Here is a 12,353-nt window from a genome sequence, read left to right as displayed (position 1 = left end):
ATCCATGCTTTTTTCTGATACATAAATGACATTGTTTCTTCTGTGAATGGTTGTTGTACCCATCTATATGCAGATGATTCTATCATGTATTGTATGGCAGACTCTGTCCAATTAGCCATTAAAAACTTGCAGGTTGTGTTTAATTCTCTCCAGAACTCTTTAATCAACCATAAGCTTGTACTGAATGCAAGTTAAACAAAATTTCCAGAGCCAGAAAACCCGATAGTGAGAATATGCACATACTGTATATATATAATATAAATGGCCCAGAAATAGAGAGGCACAGAATATAAATATCTTGTCATACGGCTTAATGAGGACTTTACATTTAAGTTCCATTTGAACACTCTTGCCTCCAAGCTGCAGTAGAGAATTGGCACCCTGTACAAAAAAAAAATCAACTTTTCCATTTTCTTGTAGGAAGGGAACAGTTTAAGCTGTGCTCCTACTAAGTGCAAAGATGTAATTTATAGGCGTGCAGCAGCTTCAACTCTTAGGCCCTTGGACACTATCTTTCCACCCTTAGATTTGTTACTGGTGATGGATACAGCACTCATCATTGTGTCCTGTATGAGACGGCTGGTTTACCTTCCCTTAAGGAGGCGCAACAGACATTGGTCATATATGCAGTGCCGTGAAAAAGTATTTTCCCCCTTTCCGATTCCTGATTTTTTTGCATATTTATCACACTCACATGTTTCTAATCATCAAACCAATTTTACTATCTCACACAGAAAACCCAAGTAAATACAAAATGCAGTATCTAAATGATGATTTTCTTTATTAAGAGGAAAAAATCCAAACCTATCTGGCCCAATATAAAAAAGTAATTGCCCACTTAACCTAATAACTGGTTGTGCCAACCTTGGCCGCAATAACTGAAATCAAGCATTTGCGATAACTGGTGATGAGTCTTTCACATTGCTGTGGAGGAATTTTGGCCCACTTTTCTTCGCAGAATTGTTTTAACTCAGCCATATTGGAGGGTTTTCAAGCATGAACTGCCCCTTTCAGGGTTGTCTTTGTGAGATATTAAAATTAGTTTGATGATCCTAAACATTTAAGTGTGATAAATATGCAAAAAAAAAATCAGGAATCAGAAAGGGGGAAATACATTTCCATTGCACTGTATGTTTAAGGCCCTCAATGGAAAACTGCCACTTAGATCTCAAACTTGCTGCAGAAGAGTTTAAGCACTCACATGACCCACTCTTCTGATTGATTAGTTCTTAGAGTTCCCAGAGCTTGCACTGAAGTTGGTAAAATTGTATTTTCCTTTGATGCCACAAGCACATGGAATGCTCTCCAACAAACTCTAAAGACAGATATTTTCCTATCTCTTGCAGAGATTACGGCCTTGGTTTCTACCAATATTTGGCATTTTACTGATAATCTGTATTGGCATTGTATTCACTGATCACAAATATGATTGATTAATCAAAAAGTGTTCTACTTTTGCTTGTCTGCATCTTTGTCGTCCCCTCTGGCTCAGTTCTCCTTCACTCACACTCTAACCTATGTCCTGCCCACAACACTATCTGATTGGCTAAGATATCAGATGAGTTCTAGCTAATCAACACTGCAGACTGATGTGTAGGAAAACAGCAACCTGAAGAGTTCATTCAGTGTGTGTCCTGCTGGGAAGGTAATGCAGCGGTTATTGCTAAAGTTAAAAACATTACAAGCATCCAAACTGAAGTTCCAAAAATGCCACAGTCCTGCAGGCAGTTTCTACAATAACAAGTCTGTCCAGTTTCACTGTTATACCAGTGAAAATGCCTGAATACTGAACTTTGTAATGGGGCTAATGTTAGCCTCCAGTTTAAATCAATGGGAATTGAAACACTGTATTGAGACACAGCTAATGTTGTTTCATAAAGTTACAATGACGCTACTGCAGCAGGGACCTATTTAAGCTTCCTGACTTCAAATGTAACATTATTCATCTGTTTGAGATCACATATTTTCATGGTAAATAACATAACATTAACCAACAATCTTGTAAGTGTGGTCCTGTAATGCAGTTGAATGTGTTAGAAAACATCTTTTGCTTGTTCAGTATTTAACCAGATTACTAAACAATGACAGGCTGTGGCATTATTTCTTGCAATTAACGTATTAGAGTTCCCTGTTAACAGTAAAAGTGCTGAAAGGTCCTAAAGATGTTTCTGCTAGCCTTATAGAGATGAAGGAAATTGCTGACTTTGGACATAATATTGTATCTTAGGCCTGTTAGCCCAAGAGTAAAGTATATTTAGGGCACTCACTGGTGCGTCATAGATACTTGCATGTTACTTTACACCACCAGATTTGAGAGGGAAAAATCCTACTTTTAATGAAATTTATAGTTACCTGATTTAGTTTATTGAATTAAAGTATACTTAAACACACATGTGCATTATGATTAAAATATTCATGTTAATAAGCTCCAGCTTGACAATCTGTAACACTTAAGTGATTTAAACATTAATGCAACAGTTTAATCAAATTTTATAATATATTACAATGAAATGCAGTTTTAATTTTGTCACATTAAGTTCATTTTGTTTGAAACAATTCTATTTACTTTGTAAGATTCTGTGTGCAATACTTAAACTTGCATTTGAACATTTTTACTAGGGCTGTTCTGATACCATTTTTTTTCATCCCAATACGATTCCGATACCAAGGTGTTGGGTATCGGCTGATACCGAGTACTGATCCGATACCAGCATGAACTTTCTGGACTGACTGTGCAGACTCGCAAATTTTTTTAGACCTTTATTTGACTTAGAACATGGCTCAACAAATAGAATCATAATAGACAGCATCTCTGTGACTCTTGAGTTGTTTTTCTGCTGATTATTGAGTTTTACTGCTAAATATTAGAATAAGAATAAGAATAATACAGGGGGCTGCCTCACAGGCTCTCCCTACCTCACTCCATTATGCTCTATTGGGCAGCATGACGTGATTACGAAACAGTCTGCCATTGGCCGACAGACCATCACAAAAGGTGACCAATATGGTGGTTAGCATTCGAGCTGGCTGTAATAAATGAAATTTTATTTAATTTTATTTAAATAAAATGGATCAAAAGACAATCAACATCGGGTTTACTGGTGTGGATTTCATCATTAGAGTCCCCAAAAGTCACAGAAGATTCGGGCTTGCTGAAAATGCTGCGGCAAGGGATTCAAAGGCATCAAAAGCACCAATGGGATGACACAATTGCTAACTTCAAGAGGAAAAGAAGTAAGAAGCAATGATTTATGGTTCAAAAGTTATGTCTTTTGATAAGTTGTGTCACTTCTTGTCCTGTACAACAGTGCTGGTCTGAAAGGCATTTTAACTATCATATTCAGAGAAAAAATGTCACACAAATCACCATTCTTTGCTGCTGTAGTGGGACCTTTGTTTCTTCTTTGCTAAAAAAAAGTACCCCCATAGACTGTAGCCTGTTAATGCAGTGCTTTCTGGCAGCGAAGAAGAATGGATTTCTGGTTTATAGCACTAACATTTAGCATGGCTAAACAAAGCTAAATATAAAGCTAAACCAAACGGTATCAGCTCAGTGCATAAACTCGTGTACGCGCCAATACCAATACCTGCATCTTAAGCAGTATCAGACGTATTTCTGATACTGGTATCGGAACAACTATAATTTTTACACTGTGGTTTTGCTTCTTTTGCTTAAGTTGGTGGCATATATTTTATCAGTTAATGCACACATGAACTGTAAAAGGTGTACAGTAATCAGAGATTAAAATGTACCTTTGTTGCTGTTGTACTTATTAATACATATTCAAATTCAAAATTTTTGCCGAAAGATTTTTGTTTTTGCTTAAAACAAATATTGGTTTTCATGAGCCACTAATAATCGGTAGTGGTGGCGGTTACAAAAATACAACCCCTACTTTTAACCATGATAAAAGTTTACATCTTATTGAAGTTTTTTCCACAGAACAAATTTGTTGTCTTTCTAGCTGTGATGCATAATAGAATAAACAACAAACTGTGATGAAGTGTGGAGGAAGTCTTCCTCTTTTTATGTGACAGAAACCAAATGTTAAGAATCATCACCTGGCAGTGATGCAAAAGACACATGAATGCCAAACATTTATGTTGTAAGATATCACAGATAACACAGGAAACAGAAGAAAGTTTAAAGTAAAGAAAGATGATGAATATCCTTTTAAAAAAGAATCAAAACTTGTCAAACCAAAAAAAAATCCTCCAGGGAGAGATTCAGATGTGCAGGAGCAGAAAAGAACAGAAAAGCATAGACATGATGTTGAAGAGCTGGTGACAAAATATTTTGAGTTTGTTTTTCCAGATGCTGCTAACAACCACCGCACTCACACGGAGTGTCAGGAGGAATTTCTGTGTTAGAACAAATCAAGCATTTGCCTCAGCTTCTGGCCTGATTTCCACCCTCAGTTTTTATCCTGTTGACTTACCGAAGCAGTTTCATTTAAAGGTTCATTCCCCTAGCCTAAACCATTTTTGCCTCACAGTCATATCTGTATACTCAGTTCTCAACTGGACAGAAAAAGGAAATTAAATACTTTATTATCACTTATATTTCTCATACTTAGTACTATGACTTAAATAACTAGAGCCAAAATAAAGCTTTCTTTAACTTTGCTTTGCATTCTGCTTTAATTGACTTGTTATTGATTGTGCAAACGGGTGCTTCAGGCTAAATTTGATTTAATAATATTGCATTTCTTACAAACTGAATTATTTATACACATTTCTAAAACAACAGTCCTGGTTAAGTTTATGCAGTGAATTAATGAAGATGAAATGGTGGGAGTTGCTCTGCATCTCAACAACTGCCAATAAGAAATCACTGCAAACGCTTCAGGTAGATTTGCATATATACGAATGTCATTTTTTTAAAGCTAGGAAATGGGTTTACACAGTGCTGCAAGGCTCTTTGTATGTGTGTGTGTGTGTTATTAATCCGTGAGTTGAATAATGCTGTGCAACTTTTTCCCATGCTGCCTTGTAACATCTCCAGTCTTCAGTCTATATTAAGATCAAACAAGCCCTTGATCTCTCCGTGTTCAGCTATTTTCCAGCCATCAGAACCATCATAGAATCGTCCTCCTGATGCAGCAGGAGAGATAGAAGTCGTTCCCTTCTGAGATTTCTCAGTATTCCTGCAGTATCATGCTTGTGCAACTCTGCTGAAACCTTGCAATCATTTAAATTTAGAATTAGATTCAACCATTTCTTATAGGAGCCGTTTTTTGGTTTCGTTTTTTTTTTTTTTTTCTTTTTTAAGAAAATACGGAGCCTACCTACACCCCAACACAACAAAGGCCCTCCAGCACTATAGTGCACTTTTGTTGATGTTTGTCTTTGTTTTTTTAATCTTATTCTACTTGTCATGACTTTCTTATGAATTCTCAAAGGTGCAAAAAGCCACCTATATATCTTAAACAATCTTACAAAAAAATGGAATCAATATGACAAACTCTGATATTCACATTCACAGTGATGACACTGAAAAAATGAAAAATAAAAAAAAAACATCTGAACCGTTTGTTTTGTTTTGAGGTTCATCACTTTTAGATACTGATAATTAGGTCTACTTAGGCTGTCAAAATGTTGTCAAAACATGTTGAGAGTATTGAAAATTAGTGGCACTACTGAGGTGTTATGAAACCCAGGTCGCTTCAATGGCAGCCTTCACCTCATCTGTACCAAAAATGTACTTGTAACAGTAAGAGTAAAAGCAAGATTCAAGTGCCTTCATGAGCGCTACAAACTGCATAAAACAACCTACTTAAAGACAGCAAGCTCTGTAGATCACTAAATACGAATGTGGCCTTTTTAGGTAGCTTATACTTAAACAGATGGAATAGATCATACATCTTAGCTTGTTACTAGCTGCATTTTCCACTGTCAGGCTAACTAAATTGCAGTTGTTTTTAATGTACAAATGTTCTACATGACTAAATAGATTGTCTCTTAACAGATAACAATAGTTCCTTAGCACCTCTATAGTCTGTAACACTGTAGTTGTGTCAGTGGACACTGTTAGTTAAATTGCAGGAGTGACAGTCGTGCATCCGTAGTTTTATTACCAGCTGTGTGAACAAGAAGGACAGTGCCAGCTGTCAATCACTAAGGGCCACCCATATTGCTTTTTCAGGGCCAATATCATTATATATTGTTAGTGGAGTATGAGACCGATAACCGATATTTGGAACCGTAATGCATTTGTTATGACAAACAAAATTTACTCAATGTGGCAAAAATATAGCAGCAGGAAAGTGACGCCATACATGTCCTGTGTCAGTGCCACCCAGGCCTCAGTGTTGATTGACTGGTAGTTGTGTGACATCAAGCCGGTCAAATGGTGCTGTGGGCGGCACATTAGGTGAGTATGTAGAGAGTGATAACAAGAAGGGAAGAAACGCCTTGCACTGGAGCCAAAGTAGCACAACTTTTAAATAGTTAATTAATCAATTAATTACAACAATCATCATTAAAATAAAATGGCAAATACTGCATCAATAATCACCCAGGCCTATAATTGGTCTGCCCCTACCATCACATTACAGCAAAAAACATAGGAATAGTGCTTTGCTGCCAATGAAGTGGGAGTGTCAGGGGCCCAGAGGGGCAGCAGTGGGAATTTTGAGACAAACCAATAAGAAAGAAGCCTAAAGTCAACTGCATGGCAAAGGTTGAAGGACTGCATAGACCATTTTACACATTACCTAACTAATATGTTAAATGTGTTTAAGTAGATGTTCTTCTCTTAGTGTTTAAATTGGGCAGTATTCCAGTAACCCTTATCAATAAACTGCCACAGTTTCATTTGTTTTTTTGACTTCTCAGGGGCAGCCCAAATACTTAACGCTATACAGTTAAGCTGTTCCTCACCATAGTCTCATATATTGTCTGAGAACACTATAAGAAGAAAGAAGTTTCTTTACTCTTACTTTGTTTTCGAGGGATTGAATGAATGAATGGTGTTAAAGAAAGTTCCTAAGAAGACTTTACAGTCAGAGTCATGGTGTTTTCTCAAACAAATGAACTGTTTGCACCTGTGTCCTAAATATAATGATGATGCTATGCCCTCAAAAAGCGAAAGCTTGTGCGTGTTTTCTCCTATTAATTACAGAAAAACATACCTTCATGCTCACATGTAAGGGCACACACAGAAGTCGCATAAATAAGTGAACAATAGAAGAGATGAAAAATTTAAATATTCACTGGACACAACTTAGAAATACTGAAGAAGTAGTGTTTCAAACATTTATGTAGTTGTGCTTAAAACTCTAACAAAATGTCAACTTAATGATGATTAGTGGCTTCACAAGTGGATACTAAGTACAAGCTTAAAATACATCAGATTATTTCACTAGTTCAGACATTGTTACTATCAAAATTAATGTAAGCCACAATGTAATCAGGAGAGAGCGCACAATAGATGAAGTAAAAATAGTCAAATCTGTGGGAAAACTGGAAACAAGAGAGAAACTGTATCTCATAAAGGCCTCCCTTTAACAGGAATATGATTATTCTAACATAATAATGGTAATTCTAATTATTACATTAGTTCTACATTTATTCTGAAAGGTTACACTGTTAAATGATGGGTCATCATTTAAACACATTTCAATTACAATATGTGAAGGAAGGTTTAAACTGTAAAATTCTAACTGCTGGCCTAATATTCATAATAAAATATTTTTCAGATAGATCAAACACAACATGATTGCAATTAAAATCGACATGTATGTTAATGTATGTATTTCATTTCATATAAAATGTTAGATTAATACAAATGCTACAAAATTAAAAATTAAAAATATATCGTCTTAATAATTCTACCCTGTCATATCAGAACTCTAATGTGCCTTAGAGGTACTCTTGAGGTTGTAAGATTTAGTTCACAGCCAAAAGATTAAACAATGACAGAATGTCCTTTAAAACTATCAAAGCAAGTCATAAGAATGAGGTTTTTTATGAACTGTTGGTGAATGAGGCCCCAGGATTTTTTTTGATGATGGTGAAATTAATTGAAACATCTGATCTGTTTTAATGGGCAAATAAATACATAATTTCACAACTACAGTTCCTTCACTATGGTCAGTTACCATGGATAAAAAACTTAACTGAGGTTCTCAGCCAGCAGGGATATTTGGCTGGAACTTCAAGTAGTTCTTCCTGAGCATGCATTTTGTCTAATTATATACCCAAGTCTGGCCTGAGAAGCTTACATTGCATTCTGGCATGCAACAAATAGGCTACTGGATGTTTTATGTATCTCAGCCAACAACATTTCACTTTTCCTCATATTCTAGCAGCCTTGTAAGTATGGATGTTTAAACACATTAAAAGCTCCTCTATTGTTTGGCCTCTGGCAAAGCAATGCTGTTAATGAGGAGCAGCCACAGTTCCCATTCTTTTCGGTCCTTCCTGTCCACATATCACCTGTATATTTCAACCTTCCGGGAGGGCCATTCAATCTTTTGAGAAAGGCCATATCTCACCTCTCACCCAAGGACTAATCATTCCCCTTGAGACTGGATAGTGACAGATCTATTGCCCAATCAGGACACCCCCACTGAACCAATAACACCACCCCCACATCTAGAGGTAGTCAAATACCAGCTAACACTGGACAAGAGAAAGGATTTGTGTGTGGCTGTCTGTGTATGTGTGCGTGCATCTAATCAATAATCAGTCTCTGGTGTGAGCAGAGAGAGATGGATATCACACGAGTTCAGAGGTCAGCCCTTCCTGCAGCCTCATATGCCTGTCTGGTGTTTTTTTTACAACACAGGGCTGGTGTCTTCTTGTAATTATTGCAATTTATCACATATGTCTTAAAAGCATCTTCTAATTTTTTCTGACATCTTCAGTGCACTGGTGCAGCTTTTTGTGTAAAGCTCCATTAGGCTGCTAAAATCACCAAACAATTTTATTTGACTTATAGAATAAAATGAGATACGTTTGCATTCTAGAGTTCTCACTGCAGCCCAAGAGACATCATTTTACTATTGTATTTTGATTCATCACCCACAGTGTGAAAAGGTAATCATAAACTGCAGCACAATTTAATTTTGAAAATCTCATGGGATTCTTTGCTTTGCTGCAAGCAACACTCATGTGGTCCTTCACTTTGAGTGTAGGATGATAAAACAAGAATAGTTATGCTATAAAATCTCTTCAAGTGAGGCTTCCCATGAAAGCTGGGATTGTGGAAGAGCTTTAACAGCTATAAGACAGGCACAAAGACTGCATAGAGTCCATTTGGAAAACAAAAACTACTGCACAGTGATGCAGTAGTGATGACCGCAGAAGACCAGGAGTAGTACAGTTTTTAACATGTCTAATGCAGAGATTACTTATACATTTCTATACAACAGCTGAGCACAAAGGTATCAAAACTGAATCATAATCATAGCAGTCAAGAAAAAATCCGATTAATAATTCATTTATTCATTGCTGATTCATGATGATGTCACAAGTGAACATCAATGCTGTATGTCATTCTGTGGCATGATGATGCCATTATGACCTCAGCCTGTTTTCGTTATCGGATTGGTCAAAAGTGACATAACCTTTTAAGTCATGGCATTCAGATGCACACGCAGACACATGCACAGTACAGCAAAACAAGGCTCTCTGTATGAGAAGTACAGAATGGGACCTTTAACACTTTCATTCCTGCAAGCATTTATTTGAGCAAGAAAGCATGTGTGCCAGCTGCATTTGTATTTTTAACCTAACACACAGACATCATATATACAGCACATAGATGCAGACTGAATCATTATGTATGGTGGGTGTATGCCAAGAAGAGTCTTGCATTCAGTAGGCCCTGCTGACAGCCAGGGAAAGTCTCACCTGATGCCCAACCACCTGCCATCTGTCTGCTGAATAATACCATGTCTGCTATACTACAGGGACCAATAAGAATACCTCTGTAAGATTTTAACACATACAGCACAGACTCAAATGTTTCAGCTACAAATAGCCCATGAAATCAGTGCCTCTCTGTCTGGTTGATTCTATCTTATTTTTAATACTGGGCCTAGGAACAAAAAGATATGCCGACACCAAACCAAGTTCAAGCAATCTTAGCATACTGTCAATTGGCACAGATGTAAAACACAATTAACTTATCATTGAGCAGCTCAATAACAATGAAAGTAGCATCAACCTCTTCTATTGTTGTTGTACCTTTTCAGTCACTGGTCTGCTGAACAAATCAGCTCAACTGCACACCTCCCCACTGTAAATTTGCCCCAGATTGTTCCTACTGTGTTGCTGCTCACGTTTTTGCTCCAACCATACAGAAAACTGAAGCTACAATTCAATTTACCTTGTGTGTTACAAAAAAGCAGCTGTACAAGGGGAACGTAAAGAAGCAAAACAGATTTATGGGTGGAAAAGCCCTTACACTAACGTGATTTTATTCCTACTGTATAGGCATTTTTTAGCCTAAGAGGTAAGGTTACTGTCTTTTATTTCTAACTCTATCTGTAGTTCTCATTAGGCTCAGGCCAAAGCTGCATATCCACGACACAGATGATAGAAGAGGCAATCAGAGAAAGATGATAGCACATGCTGCACTGAATTAATGTCAAGGTTACACTAAACTGCTCGTCAAGACATCTTAATGAGCATGGGATTTCAGTCTTTCAGTGATCTGAAACGTATCAACTGCGACGTGCACGTCTAGGGAGGGGGCTGGTTGAGGAGGAATATCCACCCTCTCATGTTGGGGGGCGGGGTGATGGGCCAAAATTTTCCTGCTGGACGGTAGATACATTTGTTCGGTGACGGAGGAGAAGCATTTTGCACGGATTTTCGCTACTGTCCAAAACGAAGCACGTGTCACAGTGAAACAAACACCATCTAGAAAATTCACGTCAATAAGAGCTTGAAAAAGCGCTGGAGGGCGGTCACTGTTGCTGGTAGAGACAGGTGTCTGAGTAAATACCGATATCGATTCCTAACAATCATTAAAACGCCATTTCACACATAATTCTCCTGTTATGGGTGGTGGAGTCTTTACCATTTGCAAACCTGTTTCCATAACAAGCTCTGACTCTTTTTTATCTAATCACACTCCCGCGCTGTTACTTGATTCAGGTCCTAACTTGCCTCAGCAACAGACAATAGCTGCATAGACCCGTTTTCTCTCACTTCTCCCCCCTCACACAGCTACAGAGGGCATCACACTCACTTACCGCGATGAGATGAAGCAATATTCCAGAGAATATATGAATCCATTAAAGAAAAAGAAGGGAAAGGGGCAAAAGGAACCCGTAAGCTCTGCCACTACTACTCGTACTACTACTCCATCGGCTCAGCAAAGCTCGGTTTGTGATGAGGATCACGCAGCGTGCGAGCGCATGAGGATGGATGCTGTGCCTTGTCGGGGGCGGGGACAAGACGCGTACTCGGGTCTGCTGGAGCGTACTTAATTCTGTGTAGGGACCTTGTGTTACAAGCAAGGCGGCTGTCTTGCCTACGTATTCCCAGCTGCATGCCCTGAAGACCCCCAGGTCCTATAGGAATACTACTTCCAACCTTTTCTCCATGCTTTATGACCGTGTAGTGTCACATGTTTCTGGCGAATGTGAATGGTCTGAGTCGTGGCTGTTGCTGAAGTTGCTCTCCTGGAATTGGAGTCAGAAGGATCATTTGACATATGTAACATACTGAAGTGTCTATGCTTATAAATTCAAGTTTGACTTCTCTTTTACAAAAAGACTTGACATCATGTCAACCATTTACTTTTTTGGATAATTATGGGACAATTAATGTCAGAATAGATATGAATTGATTTACTCAACATTAGTTATCGGGATGTGAGATGCAATTATATATACAGCGCTTAACAAATTTGTTAGACCACCACCCAAAGTAAGGTTTATGCCACAGCTGCCCTGAATTAACAGCATTTGTAATTACCAAAATCATTTTTTTGTTTCTGCAATGGTTAATACACAAATATGTCGAAGCTCTTTAACCCGAATGATATTTTTAATGCTAAAATATCATTATTATTGTTATCCATGAATTTCAAACTTACTGATTTAAAAAAACTGAAAAATAGTAGAGTGCATTATTATTTCTTGATTAATATGTCAAATTATAGTTATTTACTTGAATTCCTGAACAGAAAAATTAGTTTTAGTGGTTGAATGTTATGCTTGATTCATTTCTGACTTCTCAGAGAAGCCCAGGGAGCTGGCAAATTTTGTATAAAAAGGTGAATTCAGTTTGAAATTCCTCATTCCTGTTCAAAATGGTAAAACATGGAGAGCTCACTGAAAATGAAGGGGTCTGCATTAAAGCGCTTCATGATGCTGGATGGTCTCTGAGACAAA

At 37.6% G+C, this 12,353-nt stretch overlaps 1 protein-coding gene across 2 annotated transcripts in view; it reads right to left on the bottom strand.

The window, feature by feature from the left end:
- Nucleotides 1–11,363, bottom strand: part of plppr1 (phospholipid phosphatase related 1) — an 80,362-nt gene extending 68,999 nt beyond the window's left edge. For both annotated transcript variants that reach the window (XM_041811673.1, XM_041811672.1), the window contains exon 1: nucleotides 11,208–11,363. The gene's annotated coding sequence lies outside the window, so the exon portion shown is untranslated. The remainder of the gene's footprint in view (nucleotides 1–11,207) is intronic.
- Nucleotides 11,364–12,353: the final 990 nt, after the last annotated feature.

Source organism: Cheilinus undulatus, linkage group 17 (assembly GCF_018320785.1).
Source record: "Cheilinus undulatus linkage group 17, ASM1832078v1, whole genome shotgun sequence".
In the NCBI taxonomy this organism is placed as follows: domain Eukaryota; kingdom Metazoa; phylum Chordata; class Actinopteri; order Labriformes; family Labridae; genus Cheilinus; species Cheilinus undulatus.
The sequence above is the reverse complement of the archived record's forward strand: the minus strand, read 5'-3'. Positions and strand labels throughout refer to the sequence as shown.